Raw genomic sequence first — 19,459 nt, 5'->3', positions numbered from 1 at the left:
AGCCGCTTTCGGTGAAGGCTATTAATGCAAATCATATGCACCGAGCCGGCATGCTGAATTATGCAATGCCATGTGAATGTCTAATCCATTTCACCAAGCTTGTCTTTATCCGGAAAAAAAATATTCCACTGACATGCTGATTAGTATATTAGGAGAGTTTAAGAAGTTTGGTGCTAAAGTAGGTGCCATCATGGTGTTATTAATTTAGTTCTGAACAAGACAAACAGCTCTGTGCAACCATCAAAATCACTACATAAAGTCTACAAGATAACTTTGTCAAGACTGATGGGAATTTACAGAAAAGCCTTGTGATATGTGGAAGGAATTAGCAAATAGATAAGGAGCACATCATTTTTCTAGGAAACCGCTGTCAAGGTCTCAGTATCCATGCAGAATCAGATCCGGCTCAGACCTCTGCATCCCTGAATGATGGCTACTCCTCGAATTCGCAGGAAATTTGTGTGGGCTCACAAAGAAAAAGGATGTAGGACGCTAAGAAACCACAGGTTCCAGCAGGTTCTTAAGCCCATTTCTGGAGATTTGCAAGAGACTTCAGTATCACACAGGCCACAGGGAGAGAGAGAGAGAGAGAGAGAGAGAGAGAGAGAGAGAGAGAGAGAGTATGTGAGTGTGTTTGTGGATGCAGCTTGATATGACTGGAAAAGAGCCTGTCGAGTCAGAATATTTTTCATCACCGATTGTTCATGTCTCTTTCTGGACAGCGAGAAAGACCTAGGCACAATTACAGCAATTCTCAGAGTTGGAAGGAACCTTGCCAGCAAGTCCAAATGAGTCCTGAGAAAGGATGCCCTCTATCATATACTTACCTGATCATTTGTCAGCTAACCTTTGATTGAAAATCTCCCAGGAGTGGGAAATTCACTATTTCTCCCATTCTGCTTTGGCAGAGGGCTAAAGGTTAGAAAATTTTTCTGTACATCAAGTCTAAATCTGCCTCATTGCAACTTCTGGCTATTGCTTCTAGATTGGCCATCTGTGGCCAAGCAGAATAAATCTAATTTTTGCATTACAACGTTTCAAATGCTTGAAGGCAGCTATCATGACCCTGCTAAGTTTGCTCTTAACCAGGCTAAACGTCCTCAATTCTTCAACGCACCTTCATACAGCATGTCTCATATGACCAGCCAGGTCACCCTCCCACAAACATGCTCCAATTTATCAGTGTCTGGCACCTAGAACAGAATACAATACTCTCAGGGAATCTGACCGGGGCAGATTTTAATGATGTTATCATCGTTTTAATCCTGGAATGGCACTAATCTTCCTCTAAGTATCATAATAGATCTTAAAAACAAGGTATTAGAAGGGACTCAAGAGTTGATACATATTCCATTCAGGTAATTCGCCACCAGATTTGTTCTAAATCATGAGTTAACTCATTTTTATCTGTTTATTTCCAGCACCTAGCACAGGACCAAGCACATAGGAAGCACTTAATAATTGCTTATCGAATCAAATTGAATTGAGGGAATATTTCAGGAGAAATGATTCAGTGACTGATGGTTAATAAAGAAAATGTAAAAAAAAAAAAAAAAGAGGAAAAGAAAGCTAAATTAATAGATATATTTTGAATCCTCTGCCCCTCTTCCAACCCTGTGAAGTGACATGGTCTTTTCTCTTATTTTATGGGGAAAGAACCATGATCATATCCTGCTGTGGGAACTCCCTCCACAAATCAGTCTATGGCTTAATGGATGTCTCTGGAAATGTTTAAAGTACATAGAAATTACATAACTCTCCCAGGTCACACAGTTAGTAAGTGTAAGTCAGGATTTGAAACAAGATATTCTGGATTCTACAACTGGTCTTCCACTCATACCACAGCTACCTCACAAGGCTTTTTCTTTTTTCACTATTTTTTGTGTCATCATACCATTGGGGAGTCAAGTGAAGGCTGTGGATCGATTTTCAAAATAGAGTTTTTAAATGAATAAAAGAAGATGCATAGGATTACAAAGGAAACCAATTATAGTAAAACGCAGCTATAAAATATCTTTTTTAAAAAGTTCACAGATAATAGTTTATGAATTTCTGTTTTAAAGTACTCATTTTGCAGATAAAGAAAGTGAGAGGCTAAGAAATTAAATGATATAAAAAAGAGGAAACCAAGGAAATCAGTGTCAGAGCTAGGGATTGTAATCCAATCCTGCCATCTCTGAATTTAATGGTCTTCTTTGTCTCAAAAGCTCTGAATTAGGAAAATCTGTATGTAAGTGTCTTATGATGTGTGTATGTGTATATACACATATATACATGTGTGTAGATATACATATACTCACATACATATGTATTCATATCTATATACATTTATATCTAGCCCTCATCCTATATATACATATATGTTTCATATATTCATATATGTGTGTATTATATAATATGTATTCAAATGCATCTAGTTATACTGTAAAATTCTGATTCTATGGAATGGGTTGGAACCTGTATGATTCCTGGAGAATATAATAAATTATCAAATAAGATAAATAATCTAAAATATCTGAATTTGACTTAGGAAAGATTTTGTGTGTGTGTGTGTGTGTGTGTGTGTGTGTGTGTAGGGGTCTACTGGGGAGAAAACTTTAAATTGCACTATGAATTAACCCAAGCAGCTCAGTGCTCCTTGTTTAAAAAAAAAGTACACAGAACTTTTTTTGTTAAACACTATTAGGAACATAAAAAATGCTCTGTGAGGTCAGCCTCATGATTTATTTAGTCAGGGTTCTGCGCAAGACAGGAGCACCAAAGATTACATGGCAGAAAATAGTTATCCTTTTTAATATCAATCTCAAAGTTTAAGGAAATCTTCTCAAACTTCCTGGTTTCTCTTAATAGCTCAATATTAATCTGCCATCCATTAATTTATCTAAATTGTCTTTGAAGCAATTTTTCATTTCAGTCTAAACCATTTCTAGGAGATGGAAGGTGTCAGGGAGAAAAACAGGGAAGGAGAATTAATAAATTCCATAAGTTATTACCTGTTATATGGAGGAAAATGAAAAAAAAAAAAAAAAAGTCCAGCTCAAGGACTACCTTCTCCATTAAAAACTCTCCAATCTCTTCCCACCCCTTCCCCAACGGAAAGTGATCTTCCCCTGCCCCAAACTATCATAGCATTTAATTGTTCCCTGACACTAAGTCAAAGCTGTCAAATCTTTTCTCAGACTTCACAACCACAAAAAGAGATTCGTGTGTCTGGAAATCATCTGAGAATCTTGTGAATAGAAAGCCATCCTCACCCACACCTGCAGCCACACCTGGCTGTGCTATCATGGCTATGGGATCTAATATGTAAAGCTTTTTGGTGCTCCTTCTCAACACTATGAATTGACACAAGCTGGAGGCCCTATAGTGTATTTCAAAGAAGAGGGGTGACAGTCATAGAAGTGGTTATCTGCCACAGGACAATGATTTCCCCTCATAGTATCTTCAGTCTGGTGTGAAGATTTGGAGCTGAAGAGACTGTAAAGGTCATTTACTCCCCTCATCATGTTACATGCAATGCTCCCCTTTCTCCATCTCCTCTCTACCCTTGTTGCTCAAAGCAGTAAAGATTTGGTTGAGGATTGAGGAGAGACATAACCGCAGCAGAGATATGCCACAGGAGATGCCAAGATTAACAGTAATTTCCAGGACTGACTGCTGATTTTACTCATCTTGCTCTAAAATAGAATATCTAAATCAGGGGTCCTCAAACTACGGCCCGAAGGCCAGATGTAGCAGCTGAGGATGAAAGCTCAGGGCTTTAGCCCCTCACCCAGGGCTATGAAGTTTCTTTATTTAAAGGCCCACAAAACAAAGTTTTTGTTTTTACTATAGTCTGGCCCTCCCTCAGTCTGAGGGACAGTGAACTGGCCCCCTATTTAAAAAGTTTGAGGACTCCTGAATTCTAAATTCTGAGTCCCACAGTCTCAAGGTCCAGAGTTCCTGCAGAGGTCTTAACTTTTTATCCAAAATGGAAGGTCAATTAATCTTCCTTTGCCTATTAGAAAAGCAGTGGCATTAGGGAACTCATCAAATTTAAATAGCATTTCCTAGAATCTCTGTGCTAAAGATGCTTCTCCAATACCTGAGGGTTTAGGAGACTGAGAGGCTTGCTACTGCTTAATGTACGTGTGTGTGTATATGTGTGTGTGTGTGTGTGTGTGTGTGTGTATATATATCCCTGTGTAACATAGCAAGCTCAAGAAGAAAGTATGATTTATACAGTGACTGGGGACTCTGAGCTAATTCTTATTGGATAAATCTATAAATCCACACACCCTTTTACAATATGTAAGTTGAATCCCTTGGAGAGAATCAGAGGTAGACTCTGACTACCTGCAAACCATAGAAAGCATTATAATTATCACTTCCAATCAGTGGGGCAAGACATACAATGTTTATGGGACACTCCCACCCACTAATGTTGGACTCAGATTCTTGTGCTACATGTACCAGATGAATGACTATCAATGGCACCTGGTGGTTAAATGACAGGTAAGGAAACTAAGATCTGACATGATTAAATGACTTGCCCAAGCTCATACTATGAGAGCAATACAGGAGAAACAAGATCCAGAAGTTCTTACTTCAAATTCAATACTTTTCCCACTATACTATCACATAAAAAGCATCATTTCTTAAATTTGTAATTTGTTATTTCAGATTTCTTATCATATATTATAGTTATTCTCATATTTGGTTTATCCTTCTTCTAGACTGTGGACCCCATGATGGTAGAAACTGGGCCTTATCTAGTACTTATTTCCTTCCAACCCCACTAGTGTGGTTCTCTACACGCAAGAGATTTTGTTGAATAGGATGGAATTGAATTGAGTCAACCTTCAAGATACTAGTTTTTCTGTAAGAAGAACTGATCTATATTCATGAGTCAGCTATCCCTTTCTCTCAAGACCTGAGCTCTATAGCAATATCTACTGTATACTCACTTGACTAGGCCCTAAGGGAAGCAAAAAGGAAAGAGAATGAGTGGATATTAGCTTTTACAAACAGATTTCTGAGACATCCCATTAAAAAACTTATCGAGTGAATAAACACAGACCACACATTCCTTTCAGTCTGAACACGCACTTAAGAGAAGAGTTCAGAGTTCTGCTATTATAGGCCGTGTTGAAGAGATTGGAGGCTTTTGTCCTTTTATTTTTTCCCCTCACCTGTAGGGAAAACAAACAAGGGGAAATTTACTACAGAAACAACAATTGAACAATATCTGGAAACACCCAATCCCCCACAATAGTCTTTTCTCACTTCATGCACATATTCACTAACAATGCACCTTGTTATTTTTGGCAATGCTTATTCTGAAAGATTAATTCTACAATTTGCTAGATTCCTTTAGCTCAATGTTCATTTATGTATGCAGTTGTATGTCTACCTCTTGAGAAATAGGTCAGGGCTCCATATCAGGACTGGCAAATGCTTCTGTTGATGCCTTTTCTCTACCGAATGATTTGCTTTTTTTCTTATTTAATTAGTGGTTACTGTCTTCATTCAAATTAAAATACATTTCAATAAACTGATCCCATCCATAATGCACACCCTGCCCTCAGTTAACTTGCAATCTAATAAAGGGAATCTGAGGGCACAAATAATGGACAAAGAAAAATGGGTTAAGTTCAAAAGCAAAGCATTTTATTAGCAAGCACATCAGAAGAAGGGTTTTAGGCCCTTGCCCTCTGCTAGTTTGTCCAATAGAGGAAAAGCTAACTTTCCCATCTCTCTCAGCTGCTTCATGGCATTTCTCTGCATAACTCTCCAAAATCATGGCCCAGGGGAACCCAAACTTCTCAGTCGGTTTCATTCTCTATTTACAGAGTTGATCACCAAGAGCAGAGGAGTAGTTGATTGAAACCGTTTTTGATAGTGATATGCTATTGTTTTTCACACTTGGATGCTTCCCCATAACACTCACCTGCTGAGTTAAGGAGACAGCCCATCATTCCGAGTGCCACAAGGCTTCTCGTTGTTTTCTCTCCTCTTGTTTGTTTTTGTATCTGGTTCCTTGTTATTTATTGGAAGTGTAAAACAAACAGTGAAGAAAAATGAGAAATACAAATCAACCCCTCCCTCTTCTTCCCATTCCCTTGACCAACTCATATTCCCCCCCCAATATTTCTACCCCCAAAATTCATTACCTGTGTCCTTTTTCAAAAAATCATTTCAGAATCACGTTCTGTTCTGCTCACTAACTTCTCTCACTTTGTTTGTCCTGAAATGATAAAATAATAATCATGATGATTTTTTAAAGTTACTAGAATGACAACAACTAGAAATGTTCCAGGAAAATAATAATATTTTCAATTCTTAAAAATTAGGGAGATACCCCTACACATATCTAGGAGAGAGAGAAAAGGAGAGAGTTGGACAGATATGAGGGAAAGGAAAAGAAAGGAAGCAAGGCAGGAAGGCAGGCATAAAGGAAGGAAAGAAGGAAGGAAGGAAGGAAGGAAGGAAGGAAGGAAGGAAGGAAGGAAAGGAAGGAAGGAAGGAAAGGGAAGGAGGGAGCAGAGGAGGAAGAAATATATTAAGAGTTTGTGTGCCTAACAGTGTGCTAAATTCTGGGAATACAAATACAAGGAAAAAGGAAAATATCCCCTAATGCCAGAACTTACAGCAATAATAAAGGAAGATAGCACACAAAAAGAAGGTGAAAAGTGTGGGGAACGGGGAGATACTCTTGTGCAGGGTAAGGTAGTCCAAAGAATTACATATTGAGGTGGATTTAAAGTCTGCCTGACTGACATAGGTATGTCAAATGCAGGTACTGGAGAGGAACTCATCGATGGATTAAAGGTGTTGCTGGGATGAGAAGGTCACTAAGTTAGAAAATATGATTCTTACCAAAAAATCTCAAGTATACTTACACAGTAGTAAAAGTGACCATTAGTCACTCTGGTCACTTTGAGTATATTACAATTAACTCCTTTACTTTCCTAGATTTGCCACTTCCCCCTCTTCCAAACAATGTGTTAAAACAGATTTTTCTCAGATTTTGAATGCTAGAATATTAGAGCTTGAAGGGGTGAAAAACCATAGTGCTTTGTCTATAATACATAATTAAGAAACACACAATTAAGAAATATACTTAAGAAATGTTTATTGGATTGGATTGATTATGACTAAAACAACTCCATTTACAAGCAATAAATCAGAAGTCAAGACAGTAGAAATGATTTGCCCAAAATCATAAAACAAGTGAGTAGCAAAACTAGGATGAAAATCCTGGTCTTCTCAATCTCAAGTTTAAAGGCAGAAATACAGACAAAAGAAGAATAGCATAGGAGTCAGAAAACCTAAATTGCCATCATTAGCTTGAGGACTTGCAACAAGATGCAGCCTCTCTATACCTTAGTTTCTTTTTATAAAAAGGGGATAATAATGCCTGACCTAAAAAGCTTACATGGTTGTTGTGAATATCAAATGATCTATAGAATCAAAGAAATCATTCCCTTCAGAACTAAAGGGAAGGGGGCAGCTAAGTGGTACAGTGAATAAAACACCAACCCTAAAATCAGGAAGACCTGAGTTCAAATCTGACCTCAGACACTTAACACTTCCTCTCTGTGTGACCCTGGGCAAGTCACTTAATCCCAGTTGCCTAAGAAAAAAAAATTAAAGGGACTTTTCTTCATTTTACTAATGCTAAATGATGTATAGGAAAATAATTTATAAACAATGATTATCTACATATGTAAATTAATAGTAATAATAGCCTTTCAGGACTAAGATCAAGTGTGGTATGTTGCATGACTATAAATTGTATACTATTATGGAGAATTGAAACTGAAAATCATCCAAAGGGCCCTGGGGGTGTATATTTGCTAGAAGTCAACAGACTACAACACATTATTAAAAAAGAAAGAAAGAAAAAAAGAATTCACATTGTGATGTCTAGCAAATGCCTGCAATTATTGGTTGATTGATTGATTGATTTAAAAATTTTTATTAAAGAAATGTATGAGAGGAAAAGTTGATCTGGTCATCAGCGTGATGGTAGGATAACCATAATTCAAGATGATATTTCCTGAGATGTTAAGAAAAAGAAAAGCAGATTCCTTCCAAATCTGGTGGATCTACTATGGAAAATTATGGGAAGAAATGGACAAAGGTTCCATAAAATTGACGGTTGGGTTGCAATCTGCTTTGTTGGCAAAAATACTCTCAATCAATAAGATCACAGATTTATTTGAATATTTGAGATAAGCACGAATTCTTCAATGAATAAGGGAAGATAGAAGAAAAGAAATGGGAAACAGAGGAAGGGATAACAAAATTCAAGCATGACAATGACTATTCCAGAAACAGTTTTCTCAGCTACTTTTGTCTTGACACATCAGCCTGATCCTGTTTCTTTCTCTCTGCTTGCTTTCTTAAAGCACATAAAATTATTTAATTAATCCTAAACACATGTGAAGAGTATGTCCTGCGTTACTTATGCAAATCTATGCAAATGAATGTTATACTGGTGGGGCCAACAATTGGCAGAAGTGCTTGTCCATGCACTTCTCCCTCCCTTTATCTTAGCCAGGCCATGTCTGCAGAAAGGTGTGGGAGTTTCAAAATGTCAATGAAATTGGAACGGTTTATTCCAATGTCACTGTCACAGCCACTGACTAAGATGACCTCTTGGATCCCTTTTCAGCTTTTAAGTTCTATGCTTCTATAACTCTTCTGTACTATAATTTTCGCATTATTCTATAATCCTTCCAGTATGGAGGCTACAAGGTTTGCACCTCAGGGACTAGGTCTGAGCCTCTGAAGGGGACTGAGTGTATTTGAAATTCTGGAAGAAAAAAAATTTTTTTCATATTTATTCATATACATATATATATATACTCATTGTATGCTCGTTCTAAGACATTCCTTAATCACTGAATTAATTTTTTAAATGTTAGTCCCAATGTAGGTTGCAATTTTCCTTAAACTTATTTTTTTCTTTTTTAATCCCATAAAAGTTTGTAGCAAATTCATAGAATACTTGAACTGTTTTAGGATTAAAACGTTTTGATGAGGTACAGATTTGGAATATTTCCAGCAACTGGTGGGCCTGGAAAGTATAAACAGCAGGAAGGGTTCAAATGTTTTGTACTTGCCAAACCTCATGGTAAAAATGAGTTTCTTTCCACACCTTGCTTTAAAATGTGGGAACTTTAGAGAAAGGAAAGACATCTAAAGTTGCCATGCTCCATAGGAGTGATGGCCTTGCAAAGAGAGAAGCTCCTAATGAGAGAGCAGGGCAGCAAAATTATAATAAAAAATTAGCAGGAGGGAAAGGAGGGAGATTTCAGGTGTCGGTTCCAATTAGGAAGCCACAAACAGGAAATCAAAAGCATCTGTATGTGAAAGCATGTTTAGCTTTGAAGCTCATGTGGGAATATTGGCTTATTCCTTATTTTTCCCAAGTATTATGTCATCCCATGTGTAATGTTGACACTGACAAGGATTGCTTGTTAAATGATTCCTTTACAAACATCAGGGAATAACCCTGCCCTTTGATCTAAACAGATTGGGATCTTTGAGAGTTACTCTACTTACACATCTTTGGTTAGTCCATTCAAAAACTGATTTTTTTTTTTTTTTTTTAAGAAGGGGGTAGGCAGGAACATCATGTATACATACTAAAGTTTTCTTTTTTTTTAAAGAATAAATAATTAAATAAACAGAAATACATAGAAAGAATGAATTACTGGTTTCATTGTCCTATGAAAAGAAGCTGACACCTACCTATAAATCACATTGCACACTTCACAGATTTCGCTACATCTGCAGATTGTGCCCATCCATAGGTATTTGCAACTCTTTACAATCTACAAAAGATAAAATAAAAACCACAGCCACTATTAGAAGACCTTGAAGACTATAACTTTCACTGGTAATTATTTCAGAACATTTGCCCTTTTTTCCTCCACAAAAAAAGAAAGTCCCTTTCCTTTGACCACCATGACACAGATATCACATGGCAGTCTTTTATCAGCAGAGGCTTATTAGGCAACTCTGCTAAAAGTCAGCATCATCTCCCTAGGCTGGATTCTCCCTTCTCCAAAGTGGACTGATGCAAATTAGGAAGAGCACAAGTAGGGAAAAGAATTCTGTTTTCCCCTTCAGATTTTAACAAAGCTCTAAAGTTGACTCCTTATTGTTTGAAAGCGCATTATCACTCAACTCATATACTTGTCCAGTATCTCAAGAATCTGACTAATTATTTTTCATTATTAAATTTCCTTTTTAATTTATGGAACAAAATGAACATTTTCATGACATAATACAATAAAAAAGATGATTGCATATGAAACTGCAAATCTACTATGCACAATTTGCTATGCCTTTCAAATATACAACAAAATTATCATGTAAATTTTGTTTTTATTCTTCCCTCTCCCTTCTGCCTTAGAGATGGCTACCATTAAACACAAATAAATATGTGTGTATGTATGTATATATACATATACATACACAACACATATGTAACATTCTATATACAGTTCTATTTGTAAGTTCTTTTTCTGGTTGTAGATAGTTTCTTTCTTCATATGTTTTTATAGCTAATTTGAATATTTATAACAGACAAAATGTCTTACTTGCTTAAAGTCATTCTTAAAATAATATTGCTGTACTATATACCAGGTTCTCTTGGTTCTGTTCATTCTGTCTTCATCATATCATGCAAATCTTTCCCTTTTTTTTCCTAAAATCATTGAGCTCATTATTTCTTAAAGCATAGTAGTATTCTGTCACAATTATATATCACAACTTGATTCCCCATTTGATGGGCATCCCTACTTAATTTTTTAAAATTAACTCCATGTTTTTTACATCACAATAATATTTTCTCACTAGGTTCTAAACTGGGGATCAATGAACTTTTAAAAATATATTTCTATATAATTTGTTTCTTTTGTAATCTTAAATATCTTATTTTATGCATTTAAAATATTATTTTGAAGAGTATATAAGTTTTACCCTATTGTGGTCCACTGACATTTTTTCTTCTCAATCTCAATCCCACCCCCAAAGCTTTTTGACTTTACCTTGTAACAAAGAAAATGTTCTCAAAAACCAACTAGTGCCCCAACTGGACCTGTCCTCTGTCACACTAAATTGTGGAAACATCTGATCTCTTGGATTCAGTGCTGGTGATTGCATTAACTTTGAGTTCAATTACCTCTCTCTAATGTTTTTACTTACATTTTTGAAATTATTGTGGATCCTGGTTCTTACTTCACTCTACTTTTTTTCATGGCTTCCTAGATTTTACCAAATTTCTTTTACTGTTTTATGTCTTCTCCTACCTCTTTATGAGCTCTTTCAGAGTAGGGCCTGTCTTTTATTTTCCTTGGTGCCTCCAGAACTTAGCACAGTATCTGGCACAGAATAGGTACTTAATAAACATTTGCTGATTGACTCAAGGAGTCATATTGTTCCATCACACTGTTATAACAGATTTGTCCAACCATTTCCCAATTCCTGCACAAGCATGTTGTTTCTAGTTTTCTGCTGTCACAAAAAGTGCTATAGTAGATTCTTAATAAGTACTTGTTGGTTGATTGATAAGGTGAATCTTTCTAAAATGTATTTTTTGTCTTAGGTTTTTCCTGTAGGTCAAATTCCAACTAGGAAGCAAATAGACTATTGCCTGGGGATGGAAGTGCTTCTCATTTACTATAAGTAATGTGCCTGGAGCAACTAATGAAAATTGTGTATTGGTCAGCTCCACTAGAGGTAAAAATGGTGGTGATGGGGCGTGTTCTTTAGTTGGTAGGAAAAGGCTGACTGTGGCCCTATCCTCACAAATTTGGATCCCAGACTTACAGTTTAATAAAATGGAAAGGGATTAGATTCTAAAGTTTGCTGCTTCAGAAAGATATTTGGGAGAGAAGAGGAAAAGAAAGACTTTTTATTTAAAGAGTTTCAGTAATATGAAATGGCTGATTCCTCTACATTTGAGTCAAGGAAAAATCATATTTTTTTAAAATTTCAAATTTTTTTTGGTCAGAATTCCCAAAGTAAACTGTTTATTTTCCAAGTCTGAATCAATTTACATTAGGGGGAGGTGAATTTTTCTCTTCTTGTCCCAATTTTTAAAAGCAGTAAAAGGGGGAGGATTTCTATCCACTATCCCTAAAAAATACTTATTAGTTCCAAATTTACCATGAAAAAAGGAAGCCATCTTTAGAAAGAAAAACAGACATTCAGTCACCCTAGCCAATCCCCCCCCCCCCCCCCCCCCCCCCCCCCCCCCCCCCCCCCCCCCCCCCCTCCCATGTTTTTTTGCACCTATCCATCTCCAGGCAGGTTTTTCAAGGAGAACTGCAATTGTAGCTTATTGTGGGAAAGGAGAAGATTCTTTCAAGAAGAGCATCTTTTCTTTTTCCATATGTTTCTTCTCACAGTAGGATTTGGGGTCAGGCACATGGATGAATTCTTATAACATTTTGAAGGGCAATTTGGCATTTTTCTTCCTGAGAGTTGAATGTGTGGACAGAAAAGCTCTGGTTTTTGCACAGCTTTCACTCAAGGGAAAGAAAGGGCAAAGGGGAAGAAAAGGGAGAGCTCTCAAGCCCAGCAGGCTGAGCATCTGTTATCAATGGACTGGAGGTGAATGACTTTTAAAGAAAAAAAATTATCACTAAAGAGAAAAGAGTGTTAATTGAACTTTTTAAAAAGCACAGCAAATCTCTGTATCTGCTGAAAGCAAAGACTCTAAAGCGTTAAAAGCCATGGTGCCTGTTTGGCTCTAAGTGCTTCTTTAAGTGGTCTGACAGAATGGAAAGTCCCTTTTCATTCAGTTGCATTATCTTTTTTTTTTAATTGTTAGGTTTGGGCCCTCCTGTTCAGACTCCTGGGGCACAGTACAGAGCTGTCGATTCCATTTTGCCATGCACAATGTAAGTTTTACATAAATCCAAACAACAGAGAGGCTCTTTCTCTGACTGCTGGAAGATAGACTGTGTACTGTCTCTTTCTGCCCTTCCTCTCTACCCAAAACAACCTGTGGGAGCACCTCAATAATCAAGTTAATACCTGGAGACAGAATTGGTTTTGAGTTCAACAGAACATTGGGCAAAGTTGGATGGGGCTTAGAGGCACAGAGAGAAGAAGCCAGCAACAGCCAAGGGATCAGTTCCCCTGCCCAGAAAGCAAACAACCAAAGATAAAAATAAAATTGAAAACACCATAAGCACCTTCAACATCTAACAGGATATTTAAACAGGAGAACCATACACATCTCTTACACAGACTCCATAAACACAGCTAGGATTTAAATTTCTAGAGTTCCAAGTAAGCATTAATGACTAAAAATGAAATGAACTATACTAAAATGCAAGCAAAAGCAATGAAAATTAGAAGGCAAATTCACCACTGGCGTTATCATAAGGTAAAGAGCTAGATGAAAGGTAAGTTTGCATAAATGACAAAGAAATCAATTGTGCATATTCTCTGATCCAGAGATCCTACTAATAATCATAAATTCAAGGAAATCAAAGACAGAAAGGAAACTCCTGTATGCACAAAAATATTGATAGTAGTGGTTTTGTTTGTGGTAGGGGAAAAAGCCTCAAAACAAAGTAGGTGGCCATAAAAAAAATGTACTGTACAGTAGAATTAGTACTGACTTTGGAGTCAGAGAACCATCTTGGATTCTATTTAAACCTCTGCATTTGGCTGTGTGATCTTGGGTAAGCCTTTAGTCTTCATGACCACCTTTTTTTTTCATATATAATGAGGATCCTGGATTAGTGGTATCCAGGGTCCATTCTGTCTCTGGATCTATGAGGTCATGATGGGATACTTGAAGAGAGAGAGAGAGAGAGAGAGAGACTCAGAGAGACAGAGACAGAGAGGGAGAGACAGAGACAGAGAGACAAAGACAGAGAGAGACAGAGACAGAGAGAGAGACAGAGACAGAGAGACAAAGACAGAGAGAGACAGAGACAGAGAGACAAAGACACAGAGAGAGAGACAGAGAGAGAGGGAGAGACAAAGACAGAGAGAGAGACAGAGAGAGAGGGAGACAGAGAGAGAGAGAGAGAGAGAGAGAGAGAGAGAGAGAGAGAGAGACAAAGAGGAAGAGAGGGAGAGCGGGAGGGAGGGAGGGAGGGAAGGCGAGAGAGACAGAGAAATAGAGACAGAGACAGAGAGAGGAGAGAAGACAGAGAAAGGAGAGAGGGAAAGAGAAGAAATATTATTCCCATTGTAGGAAAAAAAAAAAAGGAAACAGGAATTCAGAGAAACATGGAAGGATCTATATGAACTAATGCAGAATGAAACAAGGAGAACAAGAGGAACAATATCAACCACTAAAATATGGTTAAGCAACAGAAAACACAAAGAAGCCAAACTAATCTTGGCCTAAGTGAGGAAGGGAAGAAATGCAGATTCCTCCTTCTGCCAAAGGTGGGGGGTGGGGCTGGTCAGAACATGAAGGGTGTAGAATGGGATCTACAGACATTGCTTGACAGGGCCACATGGGATTGCTCTGTCTGCTAGGCAGGCTTAATTATTTTCCTTTGTTACTTGGAATTGGGAGAGAGACAACATGTCTGCATATGCCTGTGACTTTAAAACAAAAAATCTTAAATAAAATTTAAGTAAATGACTGAGAAAGGGCAACGAATTAGCTTCATGGATGTCTATGGGCTAAAAGTCACTTACCCATACATTAGTAGATGTGAAGTTGAGAAGGAATAATAACATTAATGGAGGCCACCTTCTGGACGTGTCAGTCAGTGGACCTGAATTTAAATCCTACCTTGGTTAGGTGCTAGCTGTGTGACCTTGAATAAGTCATAAATTTCCCAACCTAGTTTTCCCCATTTACAAAATGAGGGGGTTGGACGGAGGGGCTTCCAAGCTGTGGATGCTCTCCTGCCTTTTTCTCGATGCCCCCTTCAGATGCCATCACCCTCTCCAAAGCTGCTATTCAGTCAGCACCATGAGTCAGAAAATGCCACCAGGCAGTGTGATGAAACTGGAAATGGATGCTGGTTCTGAGCGGCAGCAGCTGCAGCAGAGACTCCATGGCTAAAACCCTGGGAGACTCTCAGGGCTGGCTGCGTCTGCTTCACTGCCTCAGTCACTCCGTCTCTCTCATCCTGTCACTGCACTGAGGGCAAGCTTTCCTGAGAGCACAGCCTTTGACTGCTAAATATAATCTCTGCCCTGGCCAGAGCCATCAGGTCTTTACTTCCTTCCTCCTGAGGATTAAGCTGCTGACCTTCCTGCCAAACAAAACAAAACAAAAATGCCTGTTCCTACGCAAGGCACGGATTTGCCTATGACCACCCTTCAAGACCCCTGTTCTTTTTAAGGATCAGCTGGAAAAAAAAATAGCAAAGAGAAACAAAAAAATAGATAATTTTGTAAGTGGGATTTATACACATGTAATTCCCCAAAGAAGGGAACTGTGGGAGGGGAGTTGTAGGAGACACTCTCTACCTCTGTTTTCTAGGGCTATCCCCTATTCAAAGGGTTATCTTTCAAGCATGTGCACAGTTCTTTTAAATATGTTCTTGCAGAGGGGCAGAGGTCATCCTGATTCACATCGGTAAAAGCAGAGGGCATTGGCTGAGCTTGTCTCAATCAGTGATATATTTTGGAAACCTCCTAGCAACAACAAGCCCTTTTGTTGTCGAAGTGGAATGTTTCTGAAATGCCAGAACTGAAAAATACACAAGGTCTGTATACACTCAGGGGTACAGCAGCACATACACTCCCCAACACACAATTACAGCTCATTCAAGATTAATAACCTGCCTCCTAGTGTGAAGAGGAAGAAGAGGAAAAGGTGCAGAGCAAGATGCAATTTCTGGACCACATCTCCCCACGGCTTCCCCCACCTGGAAAAGTTTTTAGCCTTGAGCTAACCTATGGGCTATGAGTCTTGCTTTCCCCAGAGACGGAAAGGAACTTAAAAGGCATTTTCGTAATTAGACCTCCATTCATGATCATCTCCCCCAAATTCTGCAGCAGATATATAGAATGGATGAGAAAATGGAGACCAGACGGAACAGAGAGGGAGGATTGGAGAAAAGAATTCAGGGCCATATCAGCTACCTGTCATCCTAAATTTCTACCCCTTCCCAGCTGAAGCAAACTACTTTAGGGACATGGGGGAAAAAATCAGTTCTTGTGTGTGTAGTATATCCTGATAAAGCTTCCTCCCAATTTCAAACACCAGCCTCCTGCAAATGACAGCAGCCAGCATGTTTTAATGAGGTATGGCAAGCAAGGGTGCCAATTTTTGTTCCCTCGAAAGACAAATGCACATACAGAAGAGGAAAGCAGAGAAAAGAATTCTGGGTTGTCTGTAAATGGACTGACTGAGAAGTGAAACATAGTCCTATTATCTAAGATTCTCGTCTCCCTAAAACCATCAAAATAAGTGCACGGTGCCTTCTATCCTAGAGCAGAGCATGCTGAAGCTATGGCCAAAGATGCTGCCAGATACTCATGGGTAGCCCTTGATGAGCAGATGGAGAGATTGGGAAATAAAGGGGGGAAAGGGAAAAAAAATAAGCCTGGATAGCATATCCTGGAAAATAGTCAAAAGGCAGTAATGGGCCCAGAAGAGATCCTCTTATGTTTTCATGCTACCTGCCCCACTTCATGCATGTTCATAAAGCAACACATTATAATATCTGCACCCAAGAAACCAACTTCAGGACCTTTCACCAAGCTGAATCAATCTATTCCCTTTGAGTAGAGTGATAGATAATCAACAAAAGTAATTTACACTAAAGTGTTAAGATCTAGGTGATGGTTTCAGGAGGGTCCTGCTGCTGAATTGTGTTTCTTTTGAAAGATTAGCCTAGTTAAGGGAGAAGGGAGAAAGGGGAAATTGGGGGAGGAGGGAGAATTAGAAAAAGAAGAGGAGGAAAAAAAAAAAGGAGGAAGAAGAGGAAGAGAGGAAGAAAGGAGTTCATCACCAGGATTTTGGCCACTAGGTGATGATTTCTTGGCCATAGCCACTTAACTCTGGAGCTGAAAACCTTAACCCTAAGAAAACTTGTCAGGGTACATACACAATGTCACTGGGTAGGTATCTATAGAAATTCAATACGATTGAAATGGATATTGTGGATTTCAGGTCTTATGGCAATTAGAAGACACATTTGGGGAAAGGGAATCTTTTAGCTTTGCTCCTCGTAATCATATTCACTCTTTCACTTCAATAAATCAATCAGCAAACATTTACCATATCTCAGACATTGTACCAAATGCTGAGAATACAAAAGGCAAAAAAGTTTTGTGTCCCAAGATGAAGACAACAGAGTAGGATGGAACAGTAAAGGGAGAAGTTCTTAAATCTCTTAAAGTACATTTTTGTTTACACTTCTTGTAATCTTGTACCCTGGACCTCTCATGCTACCCTTGATATACTGCTGAGTTCATCCCACAGAATTCATCTTTTTCTGCCATCCTCAAAGCAACTAAAACAAACCATTCATCCAGAACTGCCAGACTATTTGAAATGCTGGAATGATGACCTTCAGAGAAGGATAGTAGTCACAGTTCATCCCCCCCCCCTTTTTTTTCAATTACACCGAAATAAGATTTAAAGGCAAACCAATTAAGTTGTTTAATGTTTTCCAACCATGTTCTCCTCTAATGTCTCATCATGGAATGAAGGAAAACCTGGATTTTCAAAGACTATGGATTATAACCTCAGTCTGTCCTACCAAGCTGGGAAAATGGGACAGTGATGGATCAAGGATCTAATGATGTTCAAAGAATTTCATTGCCAGAAACTTGGCCACCAGGTGGTGAATGTTATGGTCACAAGAACTCTTTAAACTATATACTATGATATGAAGGGGGTTGCTTATGCAGTAGTGAAGGGAGTATCTCCACTGATGAAATTTCAGTTCTTTGAAGTATAACAAAGTAAGATTTTTCCAAAGTCCTAGAAATTTATATTTGCTCTGGACCCCCTCAGCTCTGAGCCCAAATGTACCCATACTAAAATCAGGAAAATGCAGCATCCTATAGTCTTTGGCTTCTCAGAGTTTACACAAGGAAATCTCTGGATATGGCTCATGTACAATTCATGTTTTGATTTCCACACATACAGATACGAGTTCTTATTTAAGCTCTCAAGGTAACAAATTTATATTAAGACAGGTTGGCTTTTGTTTAATCCAATAGAAAATGTGGAAGACACAAAGAACTCATAGTAGCCCATAAAAAGTAAATATAATTTTCCATCTCCAAAGAGTTTCATTACTCCATCGTGCTTTCAAAATCCTTCCAATGCAATGACAATTCAGTGCCCCTACAAATGGAATAGAATTTGGAGTTGACAGAAAAGCAACATCTTATTATTTGATAATATCCCTCTTTCCCACTATGAGCCCCCCCAAAGGCTCATAGTACTAGATAGTCCTCAGAAGGCGAATATACTTTAAGACTTCTCAACAAGTAACCCCTTTTCATTGTACCAGTAGTCTAAATAATTCATGGTAATAGCTGAGAGCAAAATATAGATCTTCTACTTCCTTTGTGTTATGATTTTACTACTTTTCTATACCTCTATATCCTTACTATCTACTATATCTTTACTGCCTTTTACATTACTACCTTTCTACCTGTAGGGTCCATGTGGTCAATCCTTTTCTCTCTTGAAAAAGGCACCCTGAACTATAACCAAAGAAGTGATAAAATGGTGCATCACTTTTGACCCAGCAATGTCACTGTGGGGTCTGTATCCCAAAGAGGTCATAAAAGAGGGGAAAAGACCCACATATGACAGATCTTTTTGTAGTACAAGAAATTGGAAATTGAGGGGATGCCCATCAGCTGAGGAATGGCTGGATAAGTTATGGTATATGGATGTAATTGAATATTATTATTCTAAATGAAATGATAATTTCAGAAAAGCCTAAAAAACTTATATGAACTGATGCTCAGTAAAAGGAGAAAAAAAATAGAAGAATATTGTACACAGTAACAAGATTATGTGATGATCAACTGCAATAGAATTGGATCTTCTCAGGATTGTGCTGACTCAAGACAATTCCAATAGACTTGGGATGGAAAATGCCAGCTGCATCTAGAAAAAGACCTACACAGACTGAATATGGATCACATTTTCACCTTTTGTTTTGCTTTTTACTTCTTATGGTTTTATATCCCTTTTGGTCTGATTTTTTTTTTTTTTTTTTTGCACAACATGACAAATATTGAAATATGTTTAACCTAATTGTACATGTTTAACCTATATCTAATTGCTTGCTGCTTTGGGGGAGGTGAAAGGAAGTGAAGGAAGAAAAAATTTGGGAACACAAAATTTTACAAAAGTGAATGTTGAAAACTCTCTTTACATGTATTTGAAACAAAAAACTATTATTGAGAAGGGAAAAAGAAAAAAGAAAAAGGTACCCTGCCAGAGACTCTTGAGGCAAGCCCCAAAACAAGCACTGTCCATGAAATATCTCTTCTGTAG

At 38.0% G+C, this 19,459-nt stretch overlaps 1 long non-coding RNA gene across 2 annotated transcripts in view; it reads right to left on the bottom strand.

Annotated features, from left to right (window-relative positions):
* LOC116420638 overlaps positions 1-19,459 on the bottom strand; it is a 99,589-nt gene that overhangs the window by 37,310 nt on the left and 42,820 nt on the right. The window contains exons 4-7 of one of the 2 annotated variants that reach the window (XR_004231016.1): positions 9,742-9,824; positions 6,153-6,226; positions 5,930-6,018; positions 3,852-5,171 (exon numbers count right to left, since the gene is read on the bottom strand). This is a non-coding gene — a long non-coding RNA (uncharacterized LOC116420638). Of the gene's footprint in view, positions 1-3,851; positions 5,172-5,929; positions 6,019-6,152; positions 6,227-9,741; positions 9,825-19,459 lie in introns of those variants that run through there. The other variant, XR_004231017.1, reaches the window with a different exon arrangement.

Source organism: Sarcophilus harrisii, chromosome 1 (genome assembly GCF_902635505.1).
Source record: "Sarcophilus harrisii chromosome 1, mSarHar1.11, whole genome shotgun sequence".
Lineage (NCBI taxonomy): Eukaryota > Metazoa > Chordata > Mammalia > Dasyuromorphia > Dasyuridae > Sarcophilus > Sarcophilus harrisii.
This window is presented reverse-complemented; position numbering and strand designations above follow the sequence as displayed.